At 35.3% G+C, this 24,135-nt stretch overlaps 1 protein-coding gene across 2 annotated transcripts in view; it reads right to left on the bottom strand.

The window, feature by feature from the left end:
• LOC141428003 (uncharacterized) overlaps positions 1 to 24,135 on the bottom strand; it is a 235,181-nt gene that overhangs the window by 138,731 nt on the left and 72,315 nt on the right. Inside the window, exon 1 of one of the 2 annotated variants that reach the window (XM_074087660.1) lies at positions 17,607 to 17,627. The exons of the other annotated variant lie outside the window; for it this stretch is intronic. The gene's annotated coding sequence lies outside the window, so the exon portion shown is untranslated. Of the gene's footprint in view, positions 1 to 17,606; positions 17,628 to 24,135 lie in introns of those variants that run through there. 2 annotated transcript variants of the gene reach the window in all.

Below are 24,135 nucleotides of genomic sequence, written 5' to 3'. Positions count from 1 at the left end.
CAGCTATCTATGCATATCAAATTTCATCTAAATCCGTCCAGCCGCTTCAGCGTGAAGGAGTAACAAACATACCTACTCACTCACAAACTTTCGATGTATAATACTATTATTAGTAGGATTGACCAGGAACACATAAAGTTACAACTCTGTACAAGAGTAATGTACCTACGTATCTGGCAGCGTTTCACGGGCTACCCAGCTGTTGCCAACTGAGGTAAACTATATAGCGAGTAGCGGTAATGACAAGCATTTTCCTCAGCATTACGGAGCCTTGCTGCCTCGTGTTATAATTCCTTGGAGTACAAAGGGGTTTTGTTCAACAGCCAACAATAGGTAAAGGCCCCTTTGCTCTCAATGAGGCCTTGTAACAGGCGTCGTTCCGGAAAATCTATCACGGGAATGGTTATTGTGTCTTCTAATTATCATGTCACACTAGCGTCTAGACTAATTAGTATGAATTAAAAAGACGGAAAAGAAGAAGAACGTAATAGGAATACAAGGCTCCGATGTCTGTATGTCCATCTATTATGAGGCTGCATTTTTAAACGTAGACGCTTGATATTCTCACAAAGACTACTTTTTTTTTTTATAATGGCAATATTTTTAACAAATATAAAAGTAAATTAGAAATAAAAGAACCTTGCATTTAAGATAAAGATGATGTACCTACCTACTCCATACTTACTATCATAAACGTGAAAGTAAGTGGGTGAAGACCAAAAGTTGCATACCTTAACGCAGATGGTTAGAATTACCTTCTATTAAGTTTTTCCTTTGTGACACGAAAATTAATCATACATTTGTATGATTGTATGGATAATTTTCGTGTCACAATGAAAAACTCTGCGACCTTTGAAAGTTTTTGATTGTGTGGATCATGATACTTTAATTTGTAAGTTAAATTTTATGGCATTCGTGGCCTCGCTTTAGAACTCATTAAATCTTATCTCACACGAAGAAACCAAAAAAAAGGTAACGATAAACGGCACGGTATCGGCGGGATCTGTGGTCGAAATGGGAGACCCTCAAGGATCCATTCTTGCCCCATTCCTGTATCTTATTTATGTAAATGACCTAGTTTATATGGTAAGAAAGTCGGGTATAGTTATGTTTACCGACGACACGTCTTTACTGTTCAAGGTTTAGTAGAAAAGATATCGACTTCATTGAAACCCTGGCCGTGATATCCGCATGGTTTGCTGCCAATAATTTGTAACTAAATCCTAAGAAAAATCATATGTATTAAATTCTCGTTGATAAATTCATCTAACTCAAATTCAGTTTCTAATATAAAGTTTAAATGGTCAAACTATTGAATTTGTAAAATCAACAGTATTTTTAGGAATAACGCTCGATTCTAAACTACAGGTGGGGACCTCACGTCACAGCAATCGCAGGTAGGTTGAGCTCTGCTGCTTTTGCAGTTTGAAAATACGACAGCTAACCGATGTGCGACGGCACGGTTAGTGTATTTTGCTTACTTTAATAGCATTATTCGTACGGCCTTATTTTATGGGGATTTCTGCAGAAATTGAGTCAATTTTAATCTTACAAAAGAGAGCAATTAGAGCAATTTATAATTTGAAGACGCGTGAATCTTTAAGATCTTTTTTGAGCAAACAGGTATCCTAACCCTGCCGTCGCTTTATGTTTTAGAAATAATCATCTGATATTAGGAAGAACGTATGTGATTTTCCCACTAACGTCGATACGCCAAAGGCTACTAGAAACACAGGGAAGCTTAAAGTTCCATCTTACAGACTGGCTAAAACCAAAAAGTCGTTTTTGGAAATTGCATAAGTTTTATATTAAAATTCCAAAAAACATTAAACGGATACAAAATTCAGATCTATTGTCAAGAAGATTTTAATATCTAAGGCGTATTATAAAGTTAATGATAATATTATGGACAGGGATATTTGGAAATAACTCCGATCCGCATTAGCGATCCCTTCAAATAGCGAACCTACTGTGTTAAAAATAAAGTTGTGTTAAATACTTGTGATGTATAGATATCATTTAATAATATTGCAAATCTGTTTAAAAAACTATACCTCGTTAAGTTTCTTGCCGGATTCTTCTCAACAGAGGTTTTTTCCGAACTGGTGGTAGATTTTTTTGACTTTCATAAGTGCTTGTTCTAGCCTAAATTGAATAAAGATATTTTGACTTTGAATAAATAAATCATTTATCGGTTCCACCCTGTACATGATTCATTTTGTTCGACTGTACTTGAAACAATTACGTGTGGAAGTCCGATTCATACCTCGTTGGTTTTTTTTAATTTATTTATTTTATCTGAACAAAGCCGAAAAATTACATTTCAAAACAACTTAAGTAATTTGCGGAGCCTTTTGTGAAGCCCGTTGTCGTATTACAAACTTTTATGAGTTTTTATTCAATTTGTTACACTCAATCTGACAGTTGAATTTATTTGTAAAATTCATTATCAAGCTACATTTCTTCGAAATTAAATAATAAACAGCTTCACCTGTTTTGCTAATTATTTTTTGTTTTGTTTGTAACTGTCAGGACAAGATTAAATAGTATTAACAGAATAGACCGTGAATTTTCCGATGAAAAATTAAAATAATACGTATAAAAATCTTTAAATGGTATGGTGTGACAGGATTCTTGCGGGGAAGTTTTGATATCATTTTCTTCACTGGCACAACCATGCAAAGCCGTGGCGGGCAACTAATGGATTACAATACATACACATATAGAGAATTACCTTCTACATTTGAGCTACAGAGCAATATTTAGGGGCAGAAATTTTCTAATACTAGAATGTTAGCAGCCATCTTAATCATTTCGTTATCATCTTGCCAATATTTTCGGCTATATAAGCAACAATCCGCATTGTTAGCTTGCTGTAATTTTAAGGGAATTCTACCTTCGAAATATGGATTATGATTCGTTATTAAGGTAAGCCAAATGATGTGAATCAAGACGGAAAAAAAATATCACAAAATATTTGTAAGAACAATTTTTTACTGCTTGAAACATTAAAATTGCTCACATTATGTCCTCTCTCCGTGTAGGTAAAGTGCAAAAGAACATAACTTTCTTTTATCTTTTAAAAGTAAGTACCTGAGTCCATATTGAGTATAGGTCAATTAATTTTATTGAAATAAAAAAAATCATCATCAGGCCTACGCGTCTGTTCCAGACAAATTTTGGCGTGTTGCCTGTGCACAACGTCTTTGGTGGCTGACTAGACCGATGCAAGAGCGACATGTTCGTCCACAGGCCAGACAAGAGAAGTCTGCGGATGTTCGTGCAGAACTGCCTTTTTTTTATTCGACTGGATGGCCGAGCCAGTGGGTCTCCTGATGGTAAGAGATCACCACCGCCCATAAACATCTGCAACACCAGGGGTATTGCAGACGCGTTGCCAACCTAGAGACCTAAGATAGGCGACCACACGTGCACTGGCTGGCACAAATGACTGAATTTCACCGCCTTGGTGTCGTTTATTATCTACACGAAATTTACCTACATCGTCATACAATTTGACATAGATTTATATTCTTGTTTTTACCTTTAATTATTATTATTATTGAATTTAACTTTAATTTGACATTGTAAATCCATTTTTTATATAGATACATTTGACGATCCTTTTGTGAATTTCTTGTAATTACCTGACATGTGTTTATAATGTATTTTTTTGTCCCATTGTCCACCTCAGAGTGATAGAGCTTAGGCCTTAGTTCTCAAGTAGGCTCAGTGCGTAGCGTATAGCCAATTTCATCGATATTGTATACTTAACATTTCAAAGTACACCTTAAAATCATAATAGAATTTATATTTATAATATAATAATTTCGTGTCAGTGTTACAAAATTGAACAAGCTCTTGAAGTTTTTGTACACTCTATACTGTACGAGTATAGGTACGGTCAAGGACTTAATTCATGAGCCATCATGAAACCATTTCACAGTAAACGTCATAGTGACATCGCATTAATTAACAAGGAAAATCGTAATGACTTTTCCTTTAAAAAGTTTCCATGGTGGATCATGAATTGAAGTCCTTGGCCGTACTTGATATTTCTATTTATCTTGTTTTTGTTCAGCAGTATCGTGCAACTTAATAGGGGACCTTATTATATAATTCCATGTCCTAAAAGCTCATTCATATTCATGTTTGTTATGACAGGCTAACGTGGCATCAACTAGCCAACCGTTCGGCTGGAACACGGAATCAAAATGTGAAATAATATTCAAATTCGTAAATATTTCCTCGTCGAGAGACCTTACTTTAAAAGTATTTCTGTTTCAGTGTTGTGCGGAGCAGACGTACCTGAAATTAAGAGAAAAAAATTATAACAATATTTTTAGCCGTCTCATTCATGGGAGGAGGGCTGTGCCCAGCAGTGGGACTTACATAGGCTGGGATGATGTTGATAGATATTTTAAAACGTTTATCATTCATTAATTGCGTATTAAACACATAATTAATGTTATTACTGGAATCTGCATATATGTAGGTAGGTACCTGCGTAGTTTTTGATGCAAAATTCCTGCTAGCTTCTAAGAAGCTAGCCGCATAAATATTCATTACCATCCAAATCCATCTCCATTGTGAGACTCTATAGCTTAGTTGACGATTTATAAAATCTCACCATTGGGTCGGATCTTTATGATTCCTTATGAATCAAATTTACCAACATAATTTAAATAGAAACAAAAGCTATTGTAAAAAAGTTACGTACGGACATCTTTAAACAATTCCCTCTAAATATTGTTGGAATGAAGTTGTTCACAAATATTATTACCAGAAATAACATTGATAGTTTCTACTTCCAAACTATATTGCAACATTGGGCTAAAATTTGTTCCCTAAATTTTGCAATTTTGCTGCTATTCACGGCGATTATTGTCAAAAGCTATTCACGGTCTAACCCCTAAGGAGTAATTGAATGTGTTTCTAGCAAAGACAAACGCTTTAGTGTATAATGTCGGCGGCCGATCGTAAAATCCGCCAGATCACGATATTTCTAGGCGTATCGTGAAATGGCGCCACTTCATGATATGCGCCTAGGGATTTCGTGATCTGGCGGATTTTACGATCGGCCGCCAACATAATAGATTATTAGAACACATATTTTCTTTATGCATGTAGACCACATAATAATAATAAAAGAAAGAAATCAATAAATATTTATTTGCTCACAATATTTAGGTACGTAGGTACATATTTAAAACCTATCCATCAGCATGGAAAATTATAAAGCATGAAAAACAAAAATTAAATTGCAATTTAAATAATTATGTCACTAAGTGCACACAAATTAATGCTATTATTTTGTCCAAACATTCTTCCCTCAACCTTTATTTTAAGTTTCATAATATTTCCCATTCCAATAATTCGAGCTGCTTATGAATAAGGAGAATGAGGTCGCGGTGCGTATCTACTGCATAATATAACTTCCATCGCAATCCATACAACCTTCTCTGTCTTCAGTCTGTCTGTCTTTCCGTCTATGAACAGTGCCATTTACACGTAGAAATTAACGATGTCATATCATCCCTATTTTCTTTATCGTTTACTATTTCTGGTGTACAATAAAGTCATTGTATTGTTGTAGTTTATTAATAATGTAACTACGCATAATTGCCAAGTTTCATATCGATAACGCAATTAGAAGTGAGTGGAAGCTAGAACGTTAGATTCCATTACAAAATTAGTTAGACATAGGTCAACCTATAAATCATTTAATAACGTGTATGGATAAGTGGTCTGATATTTATTATTTATGTGTTTACTCGTACTATACTTTAGAATTTTCTATGTAAGGCACTTGTCCCACCGCCGACGATGAGCGAGAAGCGAGTAGAGCGAGTAACTAGAAACGAGTGGGCGAGCAGCGAGAAGCAAGTGTAGTTTTGTCGCTCGGCTGTGAGCGAGTGTTCGCGTGCGACGGACGATTACTTGCTCCACTCGACTCGCTCGTGCGGGGCGGCCGCCAAGCTGACATCGCTGAGGGAGTATCTATAGCTCAGCGAGTTTTATAGCTCTTGTCGCTGCGACAAAAGATGTAAGAGCGAGTTCTCGCCGACAGTGTGAACAGCCAGCGATCAACTATTAATATATGTGTCTCTTTTACTCACACAGGATCTTATATCTTTTGTTCGTTTCTTGAGCGAGAAAATAGTCGATAGCCAATCGTTTCCTCGCTGGCGGTGAGACAAGTGCCTAAGTGTGCTTGGATTTCAAATATGTATTTTAAATTATTTTTGTGACACCCTATCTCAGTAACCTTTGAACCTTCGAACCCTTTCTAGAAAGGATAAGAATAAACAAAGTTCACCTAAAGTAGTTATTTAAAAAAAAACAGAAGGTCACGACCGGCGGCGAGAAAAAATGGCTGTCAGACGTGTCCGCATGCTCTAAGAAAGGGTCGCTCTAAAATCAATATTGTATTATAAAAGGGTTGAGCGATTTAACGTTCAATCGCGTAGACAGAGCAGAGCTAGCTAGTTGTCATCGTTATCTACTCTACTGTTGACAGAAAGTATGTTTAAAATATTAAAATAGAAGCTGGTCCGACCCAAAATTACACCTGGTTTGTTACTCGGACCGCTATGTGTATCTGTGTGTGTGTCTGTCTGTGTGTTTATCTGTGGCACCGTAGCTCTTAAACGGGTGGACCGATTTGAATGCGTTTTTTCTTATTTGAAGGCAGATTTTCTAGCGATGGTTCTTAGACATGTTTTATCAAAATCGGGTCAACCGTTTTTGAGATTGAACTTTGAAGTGACGAAGTTGGAGTTTTCCAACTTTTTGTTGGTTAGGTTAGTTTGTACACGTCTAAACCGCTAAACCGGTTTAGATGAAATTCGGTATACGATGGTTTGAGTCTCGGGAAAAAAAGAAAAAATATTTATTAAAAAAAAGAAAGGAAACGGAAAGGACATAAAGGATAGTTTTTATCCGGAAAATTGGATAGTTTCCGTTGGATAGCGATAAACGAATACTACACAGACGAAGTCGCGGGCAACAGGCTATTAATACATATTATAGATTTGATAACTAGAATCTTTTATAAGTATACTTTATCACTTGGCGATCATCGGAAGATACTGCGTATGCAGGCCTCCCACTACCGGATCGACGTTACTACGTTACGACGACGTTATGACGGAGCTACGTGGACCGACGACATTGCAAGAATTTCAGGTAACCGGTGGATGCGGGTGAGAATTTGCCGATCATTGTGGTGTTCTAAGGGGGAGCTCTTTTTTATGATATAGGGGGCAAACGAGTAAACGGATCGCCTGATGGTAAACGATTACCGTCGCCCATGGACACCTGCAACACCAGAAGAGTCACAAGTACGTTTCCGGCCTCAACCCCCACCTCTTTGTTCAACACTAAACGTCTGTAAGCGATACAGAAAACAGATACATAGAGATAAAATCATAAGGTAGGCAATAGGCGGCCTTATCGCTTAAGAGCAATATCTTTCAGGCAACCTTTTTTTACAAATAGAAGTAAGAACTAGATTACAGCAGCTTTACCATTTTATATTGCGTTCTTGTTACCGTTATCCAACTTCTACAGTTGTTACTTAGGTACATTTACAAAATACTTAAAACCACCTAAGACAGTAAAGCCATTTTTCCGTGAAACTCTGGCTATAAAAACCTGTTTTACGATCTCACCGAAAATACCATGTAAGCCTTTTTACCTCAAGTTCTAAAACCTTGTTTAGAGGTTGACCTTGGGTTATACATACCATGGCACGCAGCCTGTTTTTACTACAACTGGGGTCGCTAAAATATACTTTTTATAGTTTTTTACGTGAAAACTCGGAACACGGCAAAAATATAAAGCATCATTAGCTCATTTATTGAATCAAGCGTTACTTTGCGGAGGTACATACAACACAATACAATACAATGACCCTTTATTGTACACCAGAAATATAAGCGATACAGAAAACAAACAGTGAACTATAAACAATTAATTTGGTCACCCGCGACATTAGGTAGGTACAATAGCTACGTCTACGAACCAAATATGTGTTTATAAATTAAAGGTAAATAGAGAACCCAAGAAACGTTGTTTTCTTTCGGTAAAGTGGCACGGAACTCCTAGCACCCGAAGCGCACTCGCATTAGCAGATATATTTTTTTTTATTATGAGAAGGAGCCAATTTTGCATGCGGGTCACCTGATGGGAAATGACCACCATCGCCCATGATAACCAAAAACTCAAGGAGAGTCATTGGTCTGTTAAAAATAAGTAAGTGCCCTTAAAATACCTCCCCATAGATAAATGAATAAAATAAACATGAGGAAGTAAGTAATTTATTGAGACAATTTTTCAAATTTTTATATTCATCGTATAAATCCGAATCGCTCATTGCCGATTTCTTAGAAGACGAATTATTATAACAGGCAGCATTAGCGATGTTGAACATTTCAAATAAACCAGACGAAACATCATAATTAAATAAAAATCGATACTTCCTAAAAAGATCTTTATGGAATTGACTTGAGTTACAATCCAATTTGGTTGCCGCTCCGGTGACCCACTTTAAAGGTAATTCTTGCAACTGATCTGTCTACACGTGTCACTGTGGATTTTATGTATTCCGGTTTAGCTATATACTCGTAGTTACATTTGTTGTACTGCGGGTTTATGTGAAACATTTATCATCCCTTCCAACCCTTTGTCAATTGGGTTAAGTTGGTACGACGTAGAAGCATTTGCAGATTTAAAAATGTACCTGAGTGGAATAATAATGTACTTTTTCTACAGTTATAAATTTCATTCACGTACATGTTTTACTTACCTATAATAATAGCAAGTGCATAAAACATGCATTTTACTTAAGATATTTATATTTACCCAAGGCACGGATAAGGATTGATAGATAATTCAAGGGTAAAATGGTTTTTATAAATGAGTTTTACACTCCGCTTTAGTAATGTAAAACACTATTTAGTTTTATATAATGCATTCCATCCGGAGTCCCTCAGGGCTCGCATCTGGGCCCGCTATTTTTCATAATTTTCATTAACGACGTTATCACCTATCTTAGATCAACTAGCTGTTTATTGTACGCAGACGACAAAAAGATATTTAAAGTAATTAGGACGATTGCTATAAAATGCAAAATGATCTTAATAACCTATCCAAATATTGTAAAGATTGTCATCTGCACTTAAATGTTCAAAAATGTTTTGTAATCTCGTTCAGCAGAAAAAAACAATTGATTAGTTATAATTATACCTTAAATAACGAAACGGTTCAGAGGACATCTACTGTGAGGGACCTGGGTGTTTACATAGATAGTAAACTTTTATTTTCTGATCATATCATGAATATCACTAATAGAGCTTATCGACTTCTTGGCTTTATATTGAGAGTGGGCAAGGAATTCCAAGATGTCACTACGATCTTGGTTCTCTTTAACTCTTTCATCAGACCCGTCTTAGAATATGCATCCAGTGTTTGGAACTCACAATATAAGGTATACATAAATTCCATAGAACGAATTCAAAATAAACTAATTAAGCACTTAAAATATAAAGCCACCCTAAATTGTCAAACTTTCAATTTTAATTGTATTGTTTCACTCCAAAGTCGACGCACAGTTAAAGACCAAATATTGCTTTATAAAATTATTAATAATAAAATTGACTCCCCATACCTTCTTAATAAGTTGAGTTATAGATACCTCGTCCAATACTCGGCATGTAATAATCTGTTTCATGTGCCCCTTATACGTCCTAAATATGTTAGAAATTCTTTTGTTAATAGAGTTTGCAAAATGTATAATTCCAGTTTTTCTGAAGTTGATATATTTAACACATGTCTCCAAGAGTTTAAGTCCCTAGTTAGGGATCAAATTGTTACTTAGTAATTATATATGTTACACACTCGCATGTTCATGTTAGTTTTCTGCCTATATAGGTATCCATAGTCTTTTAAAGTAATGTCACATTTTTAAATTATTACTTTACTTTATTAGTTATTACTTTATTCCTAAGGTTAGTAATATGTAATATTAACCTGTGGTAACTTTACTGGTTGGTGTATTAGCTAAGTTTCATTTGTAATCAGCCATATTGTACCGTTTTGTACCCAAATAAACATTAAAACATTAAAACATTTAAGTACTTAGTAAACACACATGTAGGTAACTACCAGTGACTTGTTTTCCTCTTATGTTTCATAATTCATAATAAATAAGGGAAATTCCTTTTCATTACGCTTGTCAGTCTAAATGAAATGCTCAATGTTAATCATCGATTCTATCCTCAACCACTTCCATTCGCGCAATCTATCGACATAACACATCGTTAGAATTCGTACACAATAGGTTCAGCACGGCGTGATGGCAATTAGAGAAACTATCACAACGTTTATGTTAGGTCTAGCACACATTGTCCAAACAGTATTCAACAATAGAATTGAATCGGCTTTTGGAGCTCTTACTTTTTTTTTATATCGGGTGTTTTTTATAATTTCGGTTCAGAATGAATTCGTGTAGCATTCTGATCTTGTGATAATATCGGGGTAGACAGTAGAAAAATCGAGAAGTAAGTACCTAGTATAAAATCGCCAGAGTAACTAGTTCAGATATAAAGAAAAAAAAATTGTTAACTTTACATTAGTAGGATTCTTACCTTACGTATAAATCTCGTGCTATAATCGCACTTAAGTACTTCAATATTAAAAAAAAAAATAAACAAACACGATGTTTTCTGCTGTAGTAAACGATACATAAACCAAAAGAGCCGTTTTCTACGTATCACAATTTACAGTTGGGACTCGCGTAGGCCCATCTAAAACTGTTTGTGGTAGCAACGCATTCAAGTAAGTGCCTGCAGGGACCAAGAAGGGCTAAACATTTTATTATTTACGCCAAACCTTTCCGGAACTCCCGACATTCACGGTCCATCACTTATACTGTTTACTGCTTCGACCATCGAACCTACCGGAGCATCGACGGGCCTAATTCTCTACTAAAGTATATGATCAGCAATACAACTAACATAATATTAAATAAGATGTGCTATGCTATTGCTAATTCAACCTTTTATATCACATAAATTAAATATACCGACGTTTCGGATACACTGTCAGCCATTGGAATAACTACGGGCGCTACAATGTGTGTGTAATCGTCAACTTTATGTAACAAAACATAATTGCCACTGTATTAACACCGTCATTCTTCTTCTTTCGATAATGATTATTCCTACTAGGCTTACGTCAATATTTGTAATTTATATAAAGAAAATACAGTATAACAACACGTTGAAAGGCCAAACTACGACACTTTGCATGACTACACAGTCCCAATCACTATCAAAAGTGACAGATGTTTTGTTCACAAATATTAGCCTATGCTTCTGTTATACTTCAGTTACTGCTTCTCGCATATGTAGTGTGTAACAACCCTTAACCGTCTTATCGGAGTCGGAGCTCTATTACTACGGAACCACCATTTGCGCAATACGCTATCGGGTGAACAATGTGTGCTGTTCATTTATGTATCGCCGGTAAGTTTAGCTCAGGGTTTCTCAAAGTGGGGTACGCGAACCCCTAGGGGTTCGCTATTCGACGGAAGGGGGTTCGCGACAAGGTTTACGTGATGGTGGCTGCAAGACTGGCAAGATGATTAAGATTGGTTTTTGCAGTTTTTTTGTATTTTTTAACTCCAAATTTGTTACTTATTTGTTTGTTATTTGTTTCAGTTTGTATTTTTGTTGGCAAGACGATTCTTACCTATATTTGTTACCCTTTATTGAAATAAATAATATACACTTTAATTATGATGATGTTTGAAATAAAAATAAACTTAGTTTCTCCAACAGTCAATTTTATTACTTTCTTTGGGGGGAAGGTGGTAGGGGTTCGCTGTCGTCTAGAAACTTTAACAGGGGTACGTGGAGCCATAAGTTTGAGAAACCCTGGTTTAGCTGATTCATTGGCTCGGATATTGAATGGCTTACACTCTTTATTGAGAGGGATTTTTCTTTTGAATAACATTTCTGTTGAGTATCGATGATAAAAGATATGTTTAACTCTGTTTATAAACACGTAAATATGTGTTTATAAACAGAGTTAACTAATTAAATAATTGAATTTAGATAACTAGTTTTTACTACCTAATTGTCTTTCACAAGTTCATTTAACAAAATTAATATTTATTTGATTTTAGCCCGCTCGGGCTAAAACTCGGAAACAGCAGCGTTTTCCTAGAGACACGAGTAAAACCAACCTAGATCGATTCTACACCCCCGAAAACCCCACACATAGCAAATTTCTTTGAAATTGTGACAGCCGTTTCGGAAGTCCCCGCGACCAAAGTAAATAAATAAATACCTATGCAAGAATTTCTCGTTTACGGATATTATATTATGGTAACATTGTAGCTTTAACATTACACAGTTGCGGCAGCTTGGGAGATAGTAAGTTGTTCGGATGATCAAGTTAGTTTGTACTTGACGGTAAACATCGCTGTAAGCGTCACTGTCCTGAGCAGACTTGCAGATACGTTTGTTTAGTTCTAAAACTTAGACATTAATGATTTCATATAATAATATATTATGCGAGGAAGTTGCGTGGTCAAACCCGATAAATCGAAATAATTGAGTAGTTTAAAAATAACACTGTTTAAAATTTCTTCATCTAATATATAAAATTCTGGGGTCAAAAATGTTTGTGATCAAACTCCTTCGAAACAGCTTGACCGCTTGATAGGATAGTTTAATAGGAGGTAAACTGTTTTTCATACTTCTATACGCGGACTGAGTCCCGGGCAATAATAGGTAGTAAAATATAAATTTCCAACAATAAATAGACTTATTACATTTGACTATGGAGCTCTATTATGTAAGAAAATCGTGAAATTTATGAAAAATAGTTAATTTAATTGAGTACTTGAGCACCCAATAATTGGGTCCCAAGCAACTAAAATTAACTCAATAATTTATTGTTTAACGTGATTCATAATAGGTAGGTACATACGTATTTTGTTACACAAAACTGACTATCCTTTAGGAATATGGAATATCACAAAAACTATCTTCAAGTTTTAACACTAAAATTGTTAAACTGAAAATTAAAAGTACGAGTAGCTTACAGTAGTTGTTTTTCGTTTTAGTCAATTATTTATTAGTAAAGCGTGTTTTTTAGAATACTTTATACGATAAACTTATTATTTATTAAAATGTATCATCTAATCTATTAAAGTAAATAGATAAATCCCTCAAGAGGACGTGTCCCATTGCTCGGAGCTGTGTAATGCTAGGTTAATATTTAATTCAAACGAGATGAGCGCTCACAAGATTAAAAGTTGTGTTGAAGTTTTGTTTTAGTACAATTTCCTTAATTCCTATGTACTGTATAAGAGAAAGCGGATATTAATTACATTGCAGGTTTAAGGAAATTTATGTTTGATCAAATACTTTGTTACTAGTCATGCTACTGATGTTGAAATTTATTTTGAGTGAAATTGGAACATACTTCCCTATAAAGCTGGCTCACAGTAGGTAACTATAATTTGTAATTGAATAATTTTTTGTATCTTAAATTCATAGTACGTACCTAAAAGTACCTACTTTCATAATTTGATACAGTCAGATGAGTAATCTTTGCGCTACTGTGAAACATATATACAACAAAAAGTGCTAAAATCTCCATTCCTTTGGCTTCGATTTCGGTCGTCGGGCAATAAGCAATAAAATAGTCTCGTTTCTAGGCAGTACAGTTTATTTTACACTTAATTATCACACCCCCTTACCTTTCCCTTGATTTTTTCCTAATTTAACGGTAACTTTACTACTTTTACCACCTGTGCCTGGTTACTTCTGTTTACGTTGCCGAGCTGTGCCATTTTAATTTTAACCCTCCTGTCCCTTTTTAGGGTCTATAAATATTGAAGCTCTAATAACGTATGAAGGCACCCTTTTGATACCTCATTCAAGCGTCCGTCGCGAAACAAAACAATGCCTTCATTGAAATAAAATGGGAGATAAAAGTTGAAAAAAAATTTTTTTGACCTGTTTCATGATTTATGACATGGATGAGTGGTACGGGATAAATTTTACTTCTTCAAAATTTGATAAATTAAACGACAATTTCAAGCATGCAGTACCATGCTTTACTTTTTGTACCTAATTTTGTGATTACAATCTTAATTTTTTAAGGATTTTGAATAACTTTATTAATAATCGAGTAATTACCCACCTATTAAATTAAATACCGAGGTTATCCTTGGCATTTAATTAAAAGGAACGGTTTTCAAAGGAAATTCTGTTGGCCAAATCTTCTGTTTTCTGTTAAGAAGTAACTAACAAATTAACGTATAATAAATATGTATTTCCTTTAAAATAAAGTTTGGGTTTGAGTTTAATATTCAATTCAAACATACCTTCAACAAACACAAATTCGATAACAATATTCACAGCAATTACAGACCTTTTTGCTACAGAGACCGATTCCTGCTTATATGGCTTTTTGTATTCATGTTTTTCTTGAGCTTACATAATCTCCGGATCCGATATCTTACTTAAAATCGACAGCTTATAAGGTAGAACCCGCCTCGGGGCGATTGCAATCGCGGTTGAGAACTGACGGGGTTACAACGGTTGGCTTGATTGATTTGTTTATATTTTTATTCTGATCCCTTTTCATTTATTCACCGAAGGAAAATAAAGAAAGATTTTAAAGTTTCTACTAAACAGGGAAACATGCGTTGGATCCGCGTTGGGACTATACTTAAGAACTCTTATGTGGGGGACCGTTGCGCAGAGCAGGGTGTATTTCTTTGTCAAAAATGTGTTTTCTAGATAGTAGATCATCCTGGAATTAGCTTAATTTTTAGGATTAAAAAACGGAACCCTCTACTTCATTGTCCGTTAGTTGGTCAAGTCTAGCCACACTTTAAAGTAAATCAGAAACTATAGGGTACTACCCGATGAACTATAATTGAGACATTGGCTAACAGGGAGATTTTAAAGGAAAAAACTGAAAATTTATAATGTTGTTGTAAAACTAACAAGATGTATAATTTAATGCGAACTAGAGCATAATATAGAATTCGCAATTATCCTCAAGTGACTTTTCTTAACGCTCTATGTGGTTTCATATGAATTTTCTGAAGGTACTCACAAAATAGGTCACATATAAAACATGTGCTCTCGGCGAAGTCTATTTTACGGAATGAGGGAGACGACAATTATTTATAAGTAGTGCCGTATTCACTGCATCATGGCTCATGACTAATTTCACCTCTCATTATAATGCACATAAAGGTAAATGGGGCAAATGAAACTGATTGAAATAAAAAATAAAAAGATACTTCGCTGCTTTAGTTGGATAGTTTCACAACTCAGAAAAAAAAATACATGATAGAAGTGTTTCTTTGTACGACTTGAAAAAAAAATTTTTGTGTTGTGACACTTGGCAGATAAATGTCGCCTTGAATATATTATAATAAGGTATCAAATCGATTAATTCTTATTTATCAATATTAGATGACTAGTTTCACAAGCTTCGATGAAACATACGTAAATAAAAATATACAATACCCACTCTGCTAAAGTAAAATCAAACATTTCATTTGGTTTTGCCGTAGTAGTCGAGCATAAATAAGTATTAAAATTACTGAACTTTACTAACCCTGCGACAAAAATACGGGTATATAAGTATTCGGAATACTTAAATACTTTTGTACTGTTACTTGATGCAGTTGATTGGTACTCACTTTTTTATTGATTGCTATAAAAATAAACGAAGTAGACGTTTTATTTTCATTGCGATCAACAGAGGTTCTAAGTAACGATTAATTGACAGAAGGGCTGGCCTCCACTTCATAAACGTGACAGACGAAAAGTAGCTATGAAAATATAAAAGTAGCTAAATTATCATGTTGACTACCATGTTATATTGTTGGAATACCATGTTAAACCATCTTCATCATCCAAAACATCTCAAAATGTAACCTAATTGCCTTTAAAGTGGGTCACAGGAGCGGCTACCAAATCGGATTGTAACTGATCACCCATTTAAAAAGTCAATTCCATAAAGATCCTCTGAACAAGTATCGATTTTTATTTCATTAAATTAATAAAGATCATGGGACGTTCGTAGCATGGGACACTAGACACCAATTGACCTAGTCCCAAACTAAGCATAGCTTGTACTATGGGTACTAGGCAACGGATAAACATACTTATATAAATAAATACATAATTAACATCCAAAACCCGAGATCAAACATTCGTATCATTCACACAAACATCTAACCCGGCCCTCATAATCGAACCCTAAGTTTACCTATGTTGACGAAATAAATGAATTTGAACTTAAACACTAAAATCAAGTAAATAAAAGCAGGCATCTGGTGTCATTAGCCCTTAAGGCAAGTTAAACCCAAAAAAAACGGGCTTTATTCATAATTACTACGTAAAGTAATGTATCAGTGGTTTACTTTGCGCCCTATCTGTCAGTCAATAAACTAGTCACGTTACTATTTATATGCAAAGATAATCATTAATAAGATTTGCATCTTAAAACCGTGAAAATGCACCTGTGTTAAAATATTATTCATAAAGTATATTATACAATATTCATCGGAATGTTCGCTCCTTCTGAAATAAGTGAAAGACAAAGTGAAAGTTTTCTTGAGACGCCAGATAAGACGATATTCTTTTCTGAAGAGCCATCCAATTATGCAAAAGGACGGGGACACAGATTCATTCTTTATTAATAATAATATGGCTTAGAATTAATATAAAAAATCTGATTAAAGACACAACGCGTAACATGAATATTAACATTCTGATAGTTATTTTAGATTGTACCTAATCTTAAGATTTATATTCTACATTTTTCTTTCCTTCTCATGGACTTACTTGTTGTTTTTTTTTACTCATGACGATTATGTATAATTTTAAGTTTATTGGTGTAATTTATTTATGTAAATCCTTTAAATACAATACAAATACAAACGGACAGATATAGTTACTCTCGTATTATAATATTAGTACGGATGGATACACAAAGTTTCTAAATTAACCACGGTAGCACAAAAACCAAGACGTGTTCGTTCAAAGACGTGTTTTTGGGGTCACAATCTCACAATCAAAATTTTTGTTCTATAAGTAGGCCGCAAACGACTCTTTTACATGTCACCTCTTTATACTACCAGCGCTTTCGGAAACCCCATTATTGCCAAGAAGAATACGCCGCACGAAACTTGGCAGAAAGTCATTTTTTATAAACAAAATATATATTACAATTATCTTAAATATGACAGCAAGCAGAACCAAGTAAATTAAGGGGAAAGGTAAGGCCATAAACGTTTAGTGTACTTTATTTTCTTCAAAAGTTTCGAGAGTACGGAAATACAAGCGGAGTTTCAGAGGCGATTCCGTAAATCCCAATATCAGATGGGACGAGCGCTGCGCAAAGTTACCAACTTGTTATCTGCACTCGGCGCCCGTCGCTTTGCTCTTCAGTTTTTAATAGTTTTCGATGTCCTATTCAAACACTGCGCTGTTTCCCACAGTCACCTCTCCGATCGTTTTCAAGATAACAACAAATTTAATTATTTCTACAATCAAACTCACCTGGGAATGAAACGAGTTCACAACTGGAAATGAGATGGAAAATACCCTGAAGAGACTATTGCGTTCACTGATTTTTACACTGGGCGGTAAAAGCACGACGACAAAATTTTAAGAGTTTTAGACGTGCGGTTCTCTTGAAGCTTAAACTCGACTGAACCAATCAGGACTAAGCTGGATCTACTTATATGCCAAGGGGATTCCGATCCGGAGGCATCAAAGAGGCATGCATGCGCCTTTCAAAAGCATCTCGTATTTTATTGGCAGCCAATGAATAGGTCGTCACGTAGCTCAGGAGCTCTTGGTATGACTAAATGAGATTTAAAGAACTCAGAAGCACTGCAAATAGGACCAGTTTCGCCACTCATTGATATTTAAGGCGACTGATATCTGTGATGCTGTCTCTGTTTGTTTTGTTAGAATAAACAGGTCACCCCTATGCCGTACACTTTAAGCATCGGCCTATGTTAACCGCGATTTGAAAATCTATAAAAATCTTTTACATTTCAGTCAAACAAACCCAACCATCTGCTAAAAAAATGGGTATGTGTATGGTTGTAGTTTTTTGGATTTTAGTGGATTTTGGTGGATTGTAGTACATTAAACACTAATCGATGAAGTAAATCATCATATGTTAAGCGACGTCTGAAGAAGACGACGTTTGAAGGTCTGAAGCTTTAAGGTCCTTTAAGGGTTATTTACTTAATCGAAGACGACGTCGGAGATCGCAACAAAATCCCATGCAATCATGAATATCGTTACGATGAATCGACAGTGTACTCTTTACGATCAATCGTCACGATTTCCATCAGATCGATCGTACAGACGAATCGTACCGTATATGGGGTCCTTTACATATTACGGATGTATGAGCCTGTGCTCTTGGCCACAATCTAAGAAGCGCTGGAGTAAGTGGCCGATGTCAGTAATACAGCCTATCGCTGATGTGCCCTAATACGTTATAGTCTGCACTACTCAGTCTCCCACGATACATTGCTGCGAACAACTAACTAACCTTCCTGAACAGATATTCTAAACCTTAAATAATGGCGGCGGGAGCGTAATTCTCCCCCACTCCCCGGGACCTCATCCGGCTCTAATCACCTCTGAGGCATTTGTTTCACTACGGTCTAATGAGTTTAAGTACTTTGCGTATACGAGCGCGTTCTATCGCATTTAAGAGTAGGAAACAAGAGACCGTGGTCAAAATTAGAAATGAAAAATGTGTCAATAATTCACTTTATCTGTGTTAATCTAAAGTTTGATGGTTGTGGTGCTACTTTCTTGTTTAGAAGGACGAGAAATATTGTGTAGCTTGCGCTATATTATCGTCCGTGATCGTTGATCAATCACTTATTATTATTTTATGACTGCAACTTAAAAAACAAAAGGCCAAAACTAAAGAAACTATAAAATCAAAAATGGTAACACATTCTCACCTCCTTTTTCCCAAAACTGTACCCCTGCCGAGCCGGAGGGTATTGCTAGATTTATAACTTATTTCTATAAAACTTTCTCTTGTTGTTGTTGTTGTTGGTTGTACCTAAAATTACTAAAAGTGGCTCCAAAGCGGTAACGTTTCGTGTGCCCTGCCTACCCCATTTGGGAATACAGGCGTGGCGATGTTATGTACTATGTCTCTTGTATCAAGTCAAATGAAAAGCATTAATTGTATCTTTATTCAATTTACTGCTATACAAGGAGCACTTTGAATGTAAAAAAATTAAGTTAGAGATATCAGGTTCGGCTGCACTCTACTAAAAAATCGCACGAAACTCAACGAGGTTTAAATATTTTTTTCTAAACAAACAGACATTATGTAATATGTAAATAGTGATTGTATATAGCATCATAAGTTTTACAGCACCTATGTAACTGTAACACAGTCAGGTTGCGCTATTTGAAGGCTGATGCGCATTTTGGCTGGATAGGCATATGTCCAAATTCAGTGTCCATGTGTATAATCTATTTTTATCAGCCATACGCCTTTATTTTATTCTTATCCAGTTGGAGGGATAAGTCTGAATTTTGATCCGCCTCATTTGTAATATTTTTTGGAATCTTTTGGAAAACCCACTGCATTGCCCTGAAGTAAGAGTTAGTTCTTTAGCCAGTACTGTGTACAATCTGGACACGAATTTCAAGCTATACTCAGGTTGCTTATTCGACGATCGCTACTTATGCGGCAAGCAAGCTACTGGAAAGCTGTGCAGCGGTGGTGTAGGGGAATAGCACGCAGGACGGTGATTGCTGGTGGAGGCTATTCTGGTGTTTTGGTTGTGCCAGGCGCTGAGTTCTGGTCCCATTTCCATGGGAATTTGACGGAGACAGCCATAGCGAAACTAAAATAATGTATGTTCCCAGGTCTATTATACATCAGAGCAGAACCGAAAGTAACTCAATCAGTGCTTTGAACAAGTGGCACTACCACAAAAATTGATACTCCAAAAAAGTAAGATCATAAAACTTTGCACTTTGGCCCTTATAAAACACGCACGATGGTTTTCCGCACTACAAAATGAGCTTTAATGTCTTGTCTATCTATTGTATCCAACATGCCTACCTTCGGATACGTACCTGTAGACAAGCTAGGTAATCTACCTAAAATGGTCAGATTATAATGATAAATCATGGGCCATGTGTCATATTCTTCCTGACATTGGAAAAATGTTGACAGTACATGGCGACGGACTGCTAAAACGGCATTGCGAAATCATGCTTCAGATAAGTTCGCGACACACAGCTGTAGCGAAGCGGAACCAATAAGCTGGTAAAAATAGGCACTCAGTATTCGACATATTTCGGCATTCTGTATTCAATTTCTTTCTTTCTTTCAATTCAATAAAACACATACTAGTAAGATTTGATTCTTATATGTAGGTGACAACAATGGAACTGGATGGACGAAGATCAAGAATGAGACCTTTTGGCGACGGCGCCTGACAGGAGACTTTAAGCACTAACAAATCTCAAAGCGTGGCATAATCTGGTGTTGGAGGCCAAAACCCACTTTGGGTCATTGCGCCCTGGTAGTAAGTATAAGTTAGTATCTATCTGCATGTCAAAATTTAGTTATTTCACCCCTGAATTGTGTAAACATTTCTTTCGTGATCCTCTGTATGCTACTTTTTAAAAGTTAGCGAGTGAGTGAGTATGCATATTATATTACATTTCGTAAAAATAGAACCATGAAAGGATAACGAGAAATTTTAAATTCACATTACGTACATCAGTGGAAACAACCTTTTTCCACCTCATTTAGAGAAAGGGTACTGAAACTGATCCACTCCGCTGACTTCCAATGCATCGAAGCGTAAGAAAGTATCCGATACAGTCAAATAAATATTATACTTATTAATATTTATTTATAGAAAAGAAAACAATTACGCACAACGACCTGCAGTGCTTTTAATAAATTGTTGTTTTATAAATCTTTAGAAATACCTGTTTCACCTGATAGAAAGTAAAGATTATGATGGAAGATGCGTGGACACATACTCAATTTATATGACTAAGCGTATTTTGTATTATATTTATCCGACCTATTTGTTATTTAATGAAATAAAATTTATTGTTAAAAAAACTATCTTAGAGTGCTATAATAGAATACCCCATGTGCCTGTAATTTCATTTGACTGTCTTGGCACCTTGACGCCTGGTATGACGCGGGGTGGTTTATTTGACTGAGCGTATTTTGTATTGTACCATTTATCTGACCTTTTTGTTATTGATTAAAATAAAATTAGTATATATATAGTATATATAGTTTCATTCGGCTGTCTTATTCTGGACTGCGTAACACAACAGCTGAATCACTGCTGCTTGGTTAACAAGCCAATGATAGCGGTCCGGAGGGACCTTTCACGAAATCATATCATCCGTAGTAAATAGGTCAACTGGGTACAGAAGTTACAATGTACTATTATCTACAAAGAGAAGTAAAGACAGCCACATCCATCTTGTTCTGCGCCCGGGGGAGTAGCTTCTGATCTCACTTGATTAAACCGTTACCGATGTCGACACAACAATGTATTTGCATCGATATTCATGTTATGGTCTCATCATCATCATCCCAGCCTATATACGTCCCACTGCTGGGCACAGGCCTCCTCTTAGAATGAGAGGTCTTAGGCCGTAAGTAGTTCCCACGCGAGCCCAGTGCGGATTAAATAAGAACTTCACACACACCATTCAATTCGCAGGTTTGTCACGATGTTTTCCTTAACACCGTAAAGCTCGTGGGAAATTTCGAAGGGAGTGCGAGCGTGTTTGAACACACGATGCACTGCTTAAAATACCATAGATACCATAGATATACAGGATGTCTCTGATCATGGGGTTTTAAATTCAAGGTTCGATTCTACACACTAAACTAAGCTACCTGTGTTTTGTAATAGTTTCAAAAACTTAAATTTAGAACATTTATTGATCCTCAAAGTTTAATCGCTAAATCAGTCAAACGTAGCAGTCTCGCCATCAAACGTAGCAGTTTGGCGAGAATATATAATGTGTAGTACCTAAGTTGTAATTTGAATATATAAATAAATTAAAAAAAAAAAAAGAAAAAAAGTGTATCGGACATGGCGGTGATATCGCTGTCTCTTGGTACCCAAACCTTTAAATAATTTTTGACATTTATTTGACATCTCTAAAATAAACATTTATCAATGTGCCGTCAAAGTATTGTTTCGCATACATTGAAAATTACATTTAATCTGTATGAAAAATATGAAATTAACAATGATCATATTTTTAAAAAGTTGCAGAACAAAAGTAGCTCAGTTTTGCGAGTAGAATCAAACCTTGGATTTAAAACCCAATGGTCAGAGACTCCCTGTAGATACTAGGCCGCCACCACGGCTTAGTTAATATTATGGTCTATTATCTATTGTTTTGTTTACATTTGTCCTAAAAGTTAATTATCAGATCGTCTCTATCAATGGGCTGAGCCGTCTTTCGAAGTTAATATGTTACTTAACTAGGTAATTTACTAAATAGAAAATCATATACATTGTTTGTATGTAAGTAGCAAAACTAATTAGTGTACTGTAGGTAATCTCCGTTAAAACATACACAAAAGAAACTCGTATCACGATTAATACAACGAGTGTTCGCGAATTCGAACAAATTGATTCGACGTAGACGTATTACACACAAATCTGAACACATGGTGACAGCAAACGTGGCCAAAGAACAACAAAGAATTTCCCGGCCTATTTACATAACTCAAGGAAAAATTCGTAATATAGGCCATTATTTATGAGAGAGAACGTACGCTTGTTATGGAGTACGTCTGGAGTTAAGTTTTGAGCGGATGGCATTTGAAATTGATGCAAATTGCAAAAAAACCGTTATATTTCAAAATTGAATCTGCCCGTGGATGAGGCTAGGGTTAAACCTTCACGTTCATATATAAAAGTATATAACCTACTCCGATATTGGTACTATCATTATTGCATGTTATTTTACAATTTATTCATAAAAAATGACGTTTCTTGTTGCGGATATTTATAATCCCATCAAAACATAAATGTGAAAGGAGAGCCAAGTTCAATATTTTGATATACATAAATGCCTTGATTGATGACTTTAAAGAAAAAAAAATTGAGTTCTAAATGGGTGCCAAGTTCAATGGTCAGTCCTGAAATTTATTTATAAGAATATAAAATATTTTATAACAACTGAAAATTACATTTCATCTTATAACTTAGGATAATATATTGAAGCCTAAGATCTGACTTAGCTAGTTCTCATATATGAATTATTATTAAGTACCTACGTACTAAAACAGTCATGGAAGATTCCTATGTTCGATGGCTATATAGTTTCTATCAGCAAGCCAAATTTTTGGAAGAATAAAATAAGAACACAGCTTTACAACTTGCGAGGCCTTTAAAATAATTAAAAAATGCATAACATGCATAATAATATGGCATTATTATAAACATTTGAATTATATACAGATTTGGAATCTATGTGTATAAATAATGAGACTTGAAAGTTACGAGAATCCAAAGAACAGTCCTTACAGCACTGAGACACTTAGGCCGCCAAATAAAAAATATATCAATGTGAATCATAGTAGGTACCATGTTTATTGTTCCCCAAAGAAAACTTCTTGCCGCTTCTTACTCGTACCTATGAATCGAATGACAAAGGGATCGTTCAAACTGCGTAGCCTCCGCGGGTAAAAACATTGTTCTTTTTCTTCCTGCACTTTATTTCCTTTATTAATTAAGTAAATTAAGATTTCAGGGACAATTTTGGACTGAAAATACAATAAAGTGTATCTGTATGTAGCCTATAATGTGTTTGTATGTAGATTACCAGTTATCTGTTTATTGGAGACCATAATTAAGAACCAAGTGCTCAAGCGCCGAGGGTTCCTTTCAAATTTAAAATCAAGCATAAATACATTTTATTTCATAGTCATTAGAAAAGAAGTCCTTGTCTAATAATTTTTGTGGATCAGTTATTTTCCTTTAATTTGTTTTATAAGGCTTAAGTTCTGACCACTTCTGATGATATTTTT

Source organism: Choristoneura fumiferana, chromosome 5 (genome assembly GCF_025370935.1).
Source record: "Choristoneura fumiferana chromosome 5, NRCan_CFum_1, whole genome shotgun sequence".
Lineage (NCBI taxonomy): Eukaryota > Metazoa > Arthropoda > Insecta > Lepidoptera > Tortricidae > Choristoneura > Choristoneura fumiferana.
This window is presented reverse-complemented; position numbering and strand designations above follow the sequence as displayed.